General features: G+C 36.7%; 1 long non-coding RNA gene across 2 annotated transcripts; it reads left to right on the top strand.

Moving 5' to 3' along the window:
• Positions 1–1,752: 1,752 nt before the first annotated feature.
• On the top strand, positions 1,753–2,477 carry LOC110871445. 2 transcript variants are annotated; one of them, XR_002553741.1, is made up of 2 exons: positions 1,753–2,022; positions 2,241–2,477. It is a non-coding gene; the product is annotated as an uncharacterized LOC110871445 (long non-coding RNA). The 2 variants fall into 2 exon arrangements; XR_002553742.1 differs by having other exon boundaries at positions 2,265–2,477.
• The last annotated feature ends 11,281 nt before the right edge of the window (positions 2,478–13,758 follow it).

Below are 13,758 nucleotides of genomic sequence, written 5' to 3' on the forward strand. Positions count from 1 at the left end.
TTTTTATTAATCTCATATCTCACTAGAATCAGTAACGCCTAAATTCATTCAAATTTGTTTAAAAATCAACTTAATGTTACCACCTACTTATAGCTTTTTCAAAGGCATTTCTTGTTCATTTTTATGTGATTTGTATACTGGTTACCGGTAACTTGTTTTAATAGTCTGAGATAGCATAAAATATATCGTAAATAAAAAAAATTCAACCTACTAAAACCGGTCAAACACGGTCCAAACCCCATCCACGCTTGAACCTCCTGCGTCCGTTTCGCCGGTGAGTCAATTCACCATCATTAGCCATTAACAACGAAATTACTTTATATATGTTGGAGATGGTTTAAGTTTAACAAATAATAAATATATTAGTTTACAAGGCCACCAAATTACTTTATATATAAGGATATATGTTTTGCTAAATTAAAATTAAACAAATCTGAATTTTATAATTTACAGATTAAAGATTCGAAAATAGCAGTACTAATAAATCTTTAATGAATTTAAATATCTACTTTGGAATAGTTTTATAAATGGGATTTAGTTAAATAACGTATAGTGTGTATTATTAGTGGCTATCGAATATATACAATAAATGAAAATGATTTTGATTTAGAATTCATAAATTTCTTTGTTTTTGATTAATCTCATATCTCACTAGAATCAGTAACGCCTAAATTCATTCAAATTTGTTTAAATATCAACTTAATGTTACCACCTACTTATAGCTTTTTCAAAAGGCATTTCTTGTTCATTTTTATGTGATTTGTATACCGATAACTTGTTTAAATAGTATGAGATAGCATAAAATATATCGTAAATAAAAAAATTCAACATACTAAAACCGGTCAAACCCGGTCCAAACCCCATCCACGCCTGAACCTCCTGTGTTACATCACCGGCCGTTTCGCCGGTGAGTCAGTTCACCATCATTAGCCATTAACAATGAAATTACTTTATATACGTTGTAGATGGTTTAAGTTTAACAAATAATAAATAAATTAGTTTACAAGGCCACCGAATTACTTTATATATGAGGATATATGTTTTGCTAAATTAAAATTAAACAGATATGAATTTTATAATTTACAGATTAAAGATTCAAAAATAGCAGTACTATTAAATCTTTAATATGTTAAAATATCTAATTTGGAATAGTTATATACATGGGATTTAGTTAAATAACGTATAGTGTGTATCATTAGTGGCTATCCAATATCTATATATATTCTACAGTTTAGTTATATGTTCTATTTTAAAACCAAAATTTATGGTTGTTTTAAATGCACCAACCTATAAAAATCCTATTAATTGCATTTAATTTACTTAATAATCTATATCTATCTATATCTATATACTTAAAAATATAAGTTTAGTTATATGTTCTATTTTAAAACCAAAATTTATGGTTGTTTTAAATGCACCAACCTATAAAAATCGTATTAATTGCATTTAATTTACTTAATAATCTATATCTATCTATATCTGGCAAAGTCTCTTTGATGGATTACAATAAACATACGGATATTTCCATTCCACCTTTACCCTTACTTTAATTTATACTTTCATGTTTTGAAGACCCCTGAACTACCATGTCCACCTTGTGAAATTGATGAGCAGTTACCACCAATTGAATGGAGAAATCAGTTTAAGGTCGCACGTTTAATTCATGACCTTTCATCTTTCCTCTAGATTAAGGTAGCATTTATACCCCTCCACACCTAGGTTCATCATTTTAATAGTGAGGTTGAGATTCAATCTCGCCTTCACAATATGTATTTTTACTAGGTTGTGGAACAATATTAGTGGTTTCATTAAGCACCTATTCATTACCATCCATTTTTACACCTTCAAATTTGGTTTCTTGTGAGTTTACACCATCAGATTCGGTCTCTTATGAATTTACACCATCATCGCCTTGCACCTTCAGTCCCGTCGCCGCCGCCCTACCCCGCCGCCCACGCCACCAGAGTACACCTTCAGTCCTGTCGCCACCGCCCACGCCCACGCCACCGGAGTACGTTTCAGGTACGAACTTACTCTCGAAGTTATATCGATTTCATGTCTGATTAACTCGCACTGTTGAAATATCAAATCAAATATTTGGGGAAATCTCCATCAAGTGTAATCCAATTTTACGTTTTTTGATAATACTTTGGAAGGAATTGCATGATTTGATATATAAAACTCTGGAGTTAGAGTTCAATTTAAATTATTTGTACAGTTGTTCATAGTGTGTTTGACAGTTTGGTACTGTTTTGAACACCAAGGATGCTGCTGAAAATGCCAAAAATGTTGGAGCAAAGTTCATCATGAGTCCGAATGTAAACATAGATGGTGTGCATTGTGACCAAGTCATGTGTTTTTCTTGTTGGGACTCAGCAGTAATGTTTTACAATAGTAAAGGCATACTTCTGTTTAGTTTTAGTTTTTTTAAATGTAAATCATTTGCAGGGCATTCTGAATGAGAACAACGATGACAATATATACATGGTGTGATGTACTTTTAATGTTATATTTATTGTTTCATTCAAGTCGAAAGGCAAATCCACCTAAGTGCATTATATTCATGGTTACAAGAAGAATCCATATTTACTCAGAGTCCTCCTAGCTTAGCCTGGCGACCTTGATACATATATATTTAATCAATGTATGCTACTTATCTCAATAATACCATATATTATTTCATGTCTTTTAAGTATTATTTCTTTCTTTCCTCCTGTATATTCTTAAGTTTGAATTTGGTTCATGCTAATGCTTCCTACTTTGATAAAATTGTGAAGGTTTTAGGTCAGGTGCACTCCTTTCTATTGTTTATGAATAAAGTTATCACTTACATTGATGTTTTCTCCTCCCAACATACACACACCTTTTATTTTCATTTTTATTACCTACTAAGTTGAATGTTATTGTAATGGTTTACGCATATTACATGGCACTAACTAACTAATGGATGAGCATCTTTTGTTTTTGTGATAGGTATTATATCTTGTTCTTTCAGCAAGCAACTGGTGTAGTTCATTTAGTACATAACAACTTTAAAGAAGCCCTTTCCTCATATTCCTCCTATGGTTGCATTACGTCTCAAGGACTAATAATAATAATAATTAGCAGCATCTATTTTTTAATACGGAATTCACATTTATAGATATTTATAAATATTTTTTAACAGTTATAAATATTTTTTAATACCGAATTCACATTTTTAATACCGAAAAAAAGTAACGTTTTTTTTAATACCGAATTCACGTTTATAAATATTTATTGAAAACATAAAATGTGATTTAAATATTGGGTAGATAAAGAGTGTACGTAGTTCGTGGCAAACCAAGCATATGTAAACGTTGGTCATTTTGGTCAAAGAACCTTTATATTGCATCCATATGTTATGGTCGAACGTATGCTGACTCATGCTGGTAACAGAGGCTACATTTTACTGAAAACCCCACTAACAACTATGTTTTTGTATTCATATGTAACGGGTCAAATCAAATAATTTAAAATAAAAGCGAATTGGTTATTAAAAGTTAGCTAAAGTGTAATTTAAAAGTGTTTACAGTCCTACATTTTTTATTTGTAAAAGGTAGCTTATTAATGTATTCATATTTGTTATTTGTTACGATGGGTACAAATGTTTGTCGGTCAACCTGACCCGGCCCGTTTCAACCAGTTCTAAAACAACACAATTGTGCTTTCCAATGACTGTTAAAGATTTCACGGGCTCTCAGAATTTGATGGGAAGAAGTGGAGCTGTCGCCAGAGGCTTTCTGACCACAATGCCCGTCGCCGAAAGCCACAAAAAGAAAAAGAAACTATCCACTTTAACTCAAGAAGTCAATCTTCATCATTTTATGGTATTCAAATTATTCAGGAGCCAATTTCGTATCATAACTTATTCTCAGTTCTTTTATAACTTATTATGCTTTTGTATTTGCAGATGGACAACATCAAATACGTTTTGTGCCTAACAATGTTCCTGATCTGGTTCAAACCGAACCTGCTTTGAACTCTATTTAGGAAACCACATGCAATTCCCAGCACACAGCCGGTGTTTTTCATCAAGGTTTGTTTTCCTAATTACTCTACAGACAGTAGTTTTGATAAATTATCGTATAGTTAGTTAAAACCTTAAAACCGAGGGGTTTCAAGGCCACAAGGAATGGCTGGTACGAATTTTTCCCATTTTTAGTATTTTTTTTATTCGGGATTGGCTAAACGTACCCTGTAGACGACGTGACTAAAAAGGCCACAAGCTTTTACTTCGCCTTAGGCCACCAAAATGGTTGAGCCGACCCTGACAACCGCGGTGGCGGCCGCAGGCTTCGCTATTCCCTTCAAGAACTCCCCCAGCCACTCCCAATCCATAGTTAAGTTCGGTTCAGTTATACCCGCACATAAATAAAAGGTTCTGTCTCACATGTCATTCTCACATATATAATGAGAGAAATGATAAGTTATAAGGAGCCGTGTATATCAATAAGTAAACAAATGCCAATCATTAAAGTATATTAGATAACTAAAAAAAAGCCGATGGCGTCTTGGGTTAGTGGTATCACGTGTTTTTATTCTTATTAAAGTGGTACGGGTTCAAGTCTAACAAAAAAGGCAATAGTGCCCGTCTTATTGAGTCATTTTGATTTTAAATTTCAATGTTCATATGATTTCAATGGTTTGGTTTCATATAGTTACTGCTATTGAAATTTCCAATAATTAATGTTCATGGAGTGATTATTCTCAGTGATATCCATATGAGACTTTGGTCCCTACATATTTATACAACGTAATTTCTTTTTGTTTCTCTCACCAGCTTATTGGTTTTCTTATGCTTTATATGGGATTGGAATTCATGGGCTTTACATGAATGTTTTTTTTTAAATCAATTATAAAAGTTGGTGTTTGCAGCTGTGTATTTTTCTGATAGATCTGAAGTCCAATGTCTGCATCACTGGAAAAACGTTCTTAATTTAGAACTTATTAAAGGTCCATAGACTCATGAGGTTTTCACCACATCCCCTCCTACTCTTTGACACGTTTGATCAAAACAACTTTTATGGTCTCTTTTTATTTTTATTATTATTATTATTATTATTATTATTATTATTATTATTATTACTACTATTATTATTATTATTATTATTATTATTATTATTATTATTATTATTATTATTATTATTATTATTATTTTCGTTGTAGGAGGATGAAAAAGTCCTTGAGCTGGTGAAAACATATGGATGGGCCCACAAAATAGTCTCTCATAACACAGTCTCTTCTCAGTCGTATTGGTAAGCAGTGTCGTGAAAGGTACACGATTTGTGTATAAATCTAAAATCTTGCGAGATGTGGATTAACTATTAAAGGGATTAATAGTTTGTCTAGCAAACTTCTTCAATTGGAAAAAACAAACATTCTACATTAGTAATGCAATATGAGCGATCTAAATGTGTGATTATTTAGGAGTTGGAGAGCTTAAAGAAGGTGTTATGATAGAGCGAGTTAAACGGTTCTCCTACTCTATTAGTTATTTTATATATGTATTAACAATTAAAAATAAAGGAACTTTCTATCAAAAGGTTCACCAACGGTTTGTTGGATGTTTGATTTGTATATAGATATACTCACTATTATTGTTTATAGATGTACTCACGGTTTGTTGGATGTTTGGTTTGTTTACAACGGCTTTGATGTTTTAGCGACACATGTTAGGATCAAGGCCAATGCACAAAGATGGCCTTCACATGTCCGGACATGTAAAACAAGCCGTTCTTGCAAGAACTTAAAACATATACGAAAGCTGTTGTTCGAGCCTTATTTTTGTATGTGTGGATCTCTATTCAGACATCTGAATAACATGCACATGTGTTTTGGGATAGAAAAGAGTACAACTTTTGTAGTAGCTTTGATTATCCATATAAAAGAACTGGAAAATGGAACAATTATAGCATCAACTATATTAGTTTCTACATTTGAAAGGGGAAGTTTGACACGAAAAGTCGTAACTATTTTTCAAATTTAGGTTAGTGAAGAGTGTAGAATAAAACGATTGATGAACTAACACTAATAGAGAACGAGCAGAATGGTGTAAATTGTCGACTCCGACATAATGCTCTGGTACAAAGAAACATCGTCTACAAAGAAACTTTTAACAACCTGAACCCAACGGGTCCCCCGGAGTAAACGGTTCATAGGTTAAATTATATTCTTCCCCTGTACAGAAACTTTTAGGACAAGCTGGCGATAGATGTTTCAAGTCGGATCGTTATACTTACGCATGGAATACTCTGTTTACTAATATAATTAAATAACGCGCTGCTCGGGTTAGTAGTCATCTCACAGGTTAGTTTGTCAAGCACTGTCAAACGTCTTATCACGAACAAACAATAGCTATTATGCATGTCATGCATCGCACGGGCTTTCTCCCTAGTATACAATAAATTAAAATGATTTTGATTTAGAATTCATAAATTTCTTATTGTTTTGATTAATCCCATATTTCACTAGAATCAATAACGGCTAAATTCATTCAAATTTGTTTAAATATCAACTTAATGTTACCACCTACTTGTGCTTTTTCAAAGGCATTTCTTGTTCATTTTTATGTGATTTGAATACCAGTAACTTGTTTTAACAGTCTGAGATAGCATAAAATATATCGTAAATAAAAAAAAATCAACCTACTAAAACCGGTCAAACCCGGTCCAAACCCCATCCACGCCTGAACCTCCTGCGTTACATCACCAGCCATTTCGCCGGTGAGTCAATTCACCATCATTAGTGTGACAACCCTCACAAATACAGGTACTGTACAAATTAATTAATTTCGATTATGTGCTTAATGACTGTGCTTGATTTCAACTGACACCTTAAATTGCTTACTGAATTATGTTATATACATACATGTGCATTCTTTACATACAGTCACTTCAATTATTTCATACAGACTCTTAGTGACAAACCTGATGCACAAAGCACAGTTAGTACAGTGAGCGAATAACTCAGATACATGCTGACAATGCCAGCACTTAGACATATACTATTTTTAGGCCAGTATGGGCCAGGGATAAAACACTAGACCAGTATGGAGTGTAAGGAAGTGAGGACCGTAAGACTATGTCACTAGGTGATAGTTTGAGTGCCGGAAAGTGCCTAAAACGCAATTTAATTACAGAATTCTGCATTTTAGTAACAATTCAGCTTTTAACACACTCATATTATACAGAGTATTGACTAAATGGTCCTGGACACTTTCCTAAGTGTTGGAATTAATTTCGTTACAAAAAGATGCACAAAAGACGCTATACGGGACAATTAAACGCTTTAACAAAACGATACGAAACCGAACAGCCAGACATTACCCGAGACATGAAAATATTGTTAGAAATATTATTTTATCATCTTAAATAAATTATGGTCACAAAAATCCCCATGCACCCTGTAAACATGACATACACCCACTATACTTGTAAATACCCTTAACCTTCTAATAATTACCTACTAATTACCAAAAAATTACACTTTACCCCCCCCCCCCAACCGAAAATCTGCCCTAATGATGTGAGAATATCTTGTTTAGATATTTGATATTACCATCTTCACTCTTATTGGCCATTAGATAGGCAATGATGATCTTAGGGTGGAGAGTGCAAGTTTCCAAGGAAATTCCATCATTACAAAAACTACAACCAATCTCCTCCTTCCTCTCTCTAAAATTTCGGCTCATATACCCCCCCTCTCTCTCCATAACCGAAATCATCACCATCATTCTTCACATCCTCCATTTTCTTCTCCAACAAGCTCTCCTTCAAGTGTGAAGTTCCTCCATAGAAGTGTAAGATTGAAGGGCTTCCAAGGAAGCTTGATTCAAGCTTTGTCACCAACATTTCACCATCATCTTGTCCTAAGATTACAACCCTAGCCTTGTGCTAGTAGTAAGTCCCTTCATACTCTTGTTCCACCTTGATTCTTGTTACGATTTGTTGAATGTTCATCACACACAAAAGCTTAAACACTAAAATGTGAACTTAATTTTCTGCCTAAAAACCATATATAAAAAGGTTGTGTGAGGTTGAAATCTGAATGGTTTAGGGTTGGTTAAAGCATGGTTGAAGTTTTAACATTTGTTCATCAATAAACCATGGTTAGGATCTTCGTTTATGCACTTTTAGTCACTTCTACAATGTAAACAGCTTGCTGAGTTGGATTTCCAGCCAACTTCAACAGGCTGTAACGGGATCATCTTAAATCGAAAAACGGATTTTCTGAAGCCTAAAATGAGTATTTTGGAATAACTAAACAAATGGCACTGGAATCATAATTTTTCGAGACCGTTTACTATTATTAAAAGACTATTTTTGGACAGCAGCTCAAGCTGCATTTTTACTGCAGAAAAAGTGTGTTGTTTTCGAAGTCATAACCTGAAACCTGAGTGAAACCGACTCATGGATGGACACCATTGTCAGGACGAATCTCCAACTGGAATTTCGTCAAACGGACTTACGGTTAATTTTTAGTGAATATTTCCGTAAACTGCAATCAGAAAGTAACAAATCTGATTGCAGTCGAGAAAATGATTTTTTATAAAATATGGGTAACGAACTGGACTTTGATATTTTTACAAAATAAATTTTGGAGCATATGTGACATTTTGTAAAAATTTGGTAATTTTTGGAAAAGGATAACTATTTTATAAAAATCCTCGAAAACAGTCCGGTTTCGAGTAATAAAGCTGAAATGAAGTATGTAATGTTTTGTATGTCGATATGTCGGGTTGGTTATTGAAAATGAACTATTGGATATATGTAAAAGAAAATGATATGCTAATTAAGCATGGACACCTCCATTTACAAAGGAGACTATGACGAAAATTTCTCCGAAAATCCTAACACTTAATAAATATTTTTGAGACGGGTGTTTACTAGTATACTTTATATTTTGTTTTCAAAAAAATAAAACTCGTCATAATATTTATCACAAAATACAAAGTATCGGAGGTTGGTTTCATACATGAATATGGTTAAATATATATATTTCCGGCATCCCATCCTTGGAAAGGAAACGCGCATATAAGATACTTTAGAAGTATTAATACTAGAATATGGAACGAACAAATATTCCAACACGACATATGATTAAGTTGAAATACAAATTAATTTGACAAATAATTATCACTCGAAATAATATAAGAAACGTAACTCAAAGACATAAATACTGAGGCAAGGCACGGCCCGTTCGTCTAATAGACCATAGTACATTGTAGGGAGTCGTGTTTGCTGAGGAGACTTGAGTTACAAGCACAGAAGACGCAATACTGTGAGTTCATGTCCCCCTTTTCTCTTAACTATTTTCAGTTTTACACCTCGGGGGTGAAATACATGTTACAGACATTTACAGACATTTACAGACATTTACAGGCATTTACAGACATTTACAGACATTTATTTACATGGTATGGTTAGCTTAAGGAGGGTTTTTATTACGCGAACATGTGAGTCGTGGGCATGACACTTAAGGCCATTAATCCTCGTTGTAGGACCGAGGGACATTAGTGATAGATCTATTTGGGTGTAGCGAGCCCCACTCCTGAGTCCGCTGAGTGGACCATGAGATGACTAAGTGCCCGACGCACAAATCCGCTAGGTTTGAGTCTTCCTGCATCACTTCACACTTATCATTGGCTTTGCAACCCAATGGTGGTCTCTTTTTCCTTAATTGCTACATACCAGGGATTTTCATACATGCAGACATTTTTACAAAGGTTTATACATACTCACTTACACATGAACTCGCTCAACTTTTGTTGATTTTTCAAACTACATGTATTTCAGGAAATTAGTAAATGGATCTGGCGGGCGTTGGAGTTTTTAAGTTGCGTTGTGAATAAAGATGTCATCCAAGTCATTAGGGCTTAGGAGGCGTATCTTAATCCTGGACGAGATACGTGGTCCTAAACTCGGGGTTATTTTAAAATCTTTTGTTGAGTCTTTTTGAACTCCTTAAAACATGTTATGGTTGGTAACTTGAATTTGGTCTCGTCATTTCAGACAATTATGTTGTACTACTTTTAAACTTAAATTAATGGATGTACATCTACTAGTTTTAATCATATAGTGTTGTTATGATCATATGCAATGGTATTAAGAAGTCACACCAATAATCACGCTTCCGCAAAAGTCATGGTGTGACAGCTTGGTATCAGAGCTTCGATCATAGTGAACTAGGATTCATTCTCGAGTCAAGACTACGATCAATAGGGCTCTCACGAAAACGCTTTTACAAACATGTTTTCATTGCATACACAAAACTCCCAGATCCAGGGAACAAACATTTTTACAAACAAAAGGCACAAATACACATTCTAAAACTTATATTTATAATTCAGTCTTAGAGACTGAGGGAGGATCAGTCTTAGAGACTGAGGGAGGAATAAGTCTTAGAGACTGAGGGAGGAATCAGTCTTAGAGACTGAGGGAGGATCAGTCTTAGAGACTAAGGGAGGAATCAGTCTTAGAGACTGAGGGAGGAATCAGTCTTAGAGACTGAAGGAGGATCAGTCTTAGAGACTGAGGGAGGATCAGTCTCTAAGACTGAGGAAGGATGGGTCTTAGAGACCAGGGAATTGGACTTTGAGTCTGAGAGACTAGGAAAAAAAATTTTAGTCTTAGAGACTGAGAGGTTTGGTCTTAGAGACCAGGGATTTAGTCTTAGCGACTGGGAGGTTTGGTCTTAGAGACCAGGGATTTAGTCTTAGAGACTGGAAGGTTTGGTCTTAGAGACCAGGGATTTAGTCCTAGAGACTGGGGAAGTTGGTCTTAGAGACCAGGGAGTTAGTCTGAGAGACTAGGGAGTTCAGTCTAAGAGACTGGGTGGGATAGTCTAGGGAAGACTAGGATGATTACTTGCTTACATTGTTATCACATACATGCTTAATTGCTGAATATTGATAAACGTGCATATGTGGAAACTGTTTGCATACGCTAACTGATAGTAATTATTATGGAAATACATACTATGACTACCATGTACCGATACACATGTCGCCTTGATCAAAAAAACGGGTTGTCAAGCATTGATGACCCTATGGCCACCAACACAAATGATGAGACTGCACTTGCGCCGGAGATAATTACGTCAGACAATGAGAGTGATCCTGATATGCTGACCAAGGGCAAGGACGACTTACAACAGTCCGCGCTACCAGATTTTGGGATGATTTATCCTTGCTGAAGGCTTCTCCGACAAGAATCCTCCTATTACTCTTGTTTCAGTCCATGACCACTTCATCACTGGTCACCCCGATGGTGAACACACCATGGCTCTGATCCTCGACAATACGCCTCATGTGGACCTTTCCTTCCAAAGGGTGGCTACTCGACGAATAGTCGATGATGTTGACATGACTATTGATGGTCCTCCTGATGACATCCATGGTGATGGAAAGTTAGACGAGAACGTTATTATAAATTTCACATCTGAGACCCCTGTTATCAGGCTATCCTCTGCGCCTAGAATACACTCGATTTCAGACTCCCATGAGTCTGTGACATTTACAGCCTTATAGATGGCCGGATTACAACCTTCTACTACTGACACAGACGACGACGCCGTTATGACTGCTGCACTATCACATGCTCGAGGCACCACACCGTTACACGACCCAGGGACTGCCCCTGAGCTAGCCTCTGCACCTTTGTGGGACAGCTTGATGTTGCACCTGCTGGTCCTGCACCCTTGCTTGATTATGACCCTGTTCCTTTTGGTCTACCAGACATTGCATCCCTTATACCCGACCTAGTACCTACACCTAATGATCTTCCTAACAGTTGAGACGTTTGTTCTTGCACCCGTAACCGCTGATATCGCTCCTATGAAGACCGACGTCCATTGCACTGGCATGCCTATCGCTTTCTCTTAGGACTTACCCGCACCCTGGAAATGTACTCCAGGACGGCACTCGTGTAACGATCCCTATTGTTGCTGCAGCATTTGCTACGACCTCACAGGCCGCACCGCTTGCTACTTTCACCTCTACATCGCCGGACGAGCCATTTCGATGGTTCCTATCATACACCATGCTGAAATTAGACCCTTACATAATGGAGGCTACACACAGGATAAGTTGCTCCTGTAACATCAGCTACAGTTTGAGGATATGAGTCGCAGAATGTTGGAGCTTGAGCCGACCCCACGTCCTCCACCCTGTCTATTGCCAATATACTTTGATCCTCCACATTCATCACTGTCTCCTTTGGCACACTCACCTGCTGCTATTACACCTTCTTGGTTATTAAGGCTCGTTTCTTTACTGTCGAGCGGCAGATCGGTTAATTACTTCGACATATATACAAGCTCGAGGAGGGGTTCACGCATGTTAACGATTTACTTTTCTTTCCCACTCCACCTCAGTCACCAATATAATTGATTTCTGGATTTTGCGGATTGCATTACATTTGGGTAAAGACACTAATGATAAGCCGGGATTGTGGAGACTTTTAAAGACCACTTCAGACTACGTGATTTTGATAGACTGATATACTTGTGGGGCAAGGGTAGGGTGACCCTGTTTCCCCCTTGATGTGATACATTTTGAAAGACGATACAATTGTGGTCAGAGAATAATGAGAGCCCAACCATCATAAAACATGCGACAATACTTTGTGGCCAATGACCAGCGAAAGCTCAGACGCTATGTCTTCGTTAAGCATGTTATTGATCTATATGTGTGTGCTATAATTTTAACGCTACGTGCTTACTTGCTATGATCTCATTAAACATAACAACCAAATTGCTTGGTTATGCTATTATTATGCTATTGCTTGATTGGTTGGTATGATAACCTATTATGTGTATGTATGTATGACCACTAAACAACTAAACGCGCCCCCTAAACAAATATAACCTGACTTAACTAATCTTCTTCTGAGAAGATGTCGGCACAAGGGAACGTCGATGCCAACAACCTTTCGCCAACAACAGCGGCAGAACTACAAGTGCGCATCTTACTGGCCATTGCACAGCTCGAGGCCCTTCGCCCGGAACACAGCAAAGGCTGCACCTACAAGCAGTTCTTAGACCACAAACCTCGGGAATTTGACGGCACTGGGGGTGCCTTAGCCTTCGTACGCTGGGTTGAGAAAACAGATTCTGTCTTAAGATTGAGCAAATGTGCCCCAGGGCACCAGGTCATGTACATAGCTGGGCTATTTGTAGATGGGGCTCTGTCATGGTGGAACCTTCAGGTTCAGACAATGGGCGAGACTGCTGTGAACACATTGACGTGGGACGAACTAAAAGAACTAATGCGAAAAAGATATTGCTCGAGGGCAGAAGTCCAGAAGTTGGAGACGGAATTGTGGAACTTGAAAATGGAAGGTCCAAAGATAGCCGAATATGTGCAGAGATTTGGCGAATTATCCCAAGTTGCTTCGCGTTTGGTGGAACCGGAACCTAGGAAGATTGAACGTTTCATAGGGGGATTGGCACCTCAGATTCTAAGCCTGGTAACAACATCTAAACCTTCCACGATCACCGAGGCTATCAACACCAGCGTGGCGCTCATTGAAGAAGCGGTTAGACTAGGAAAATTTTCCACTACGGACGAGAAAAAGGGGACTCCTATAGAGTCATCTGAGGATAATAAGAGAAAGATCGCAAATTTCAAGAAGATTACTCAGGCAAGTAACAAGAAAAAGGCCAAAAAGGGAAAGGACTACATGGGTATTCTACCTAAGTGCGACAATTGTCTACGCTATCATGTCGGGCGATGTAAAT

Source organism: Helianthus annuus, chromosome 8 (genome assembly GCF_002127325.2).
Source record: "Helianthus annuus cultivar XRQ/B chromosome 8, HanXRQr2.0-SUNRISE, whole genome shotgun sequence".
In the NCBI taxonomy this organism is placed as follows: domain Eukaryota; kingdom Viridiplantae; phylum Streptophyta; class Magnoliopsida; order Asterales; family Asteraceae; genus Helianthus; species Helianthus annuus.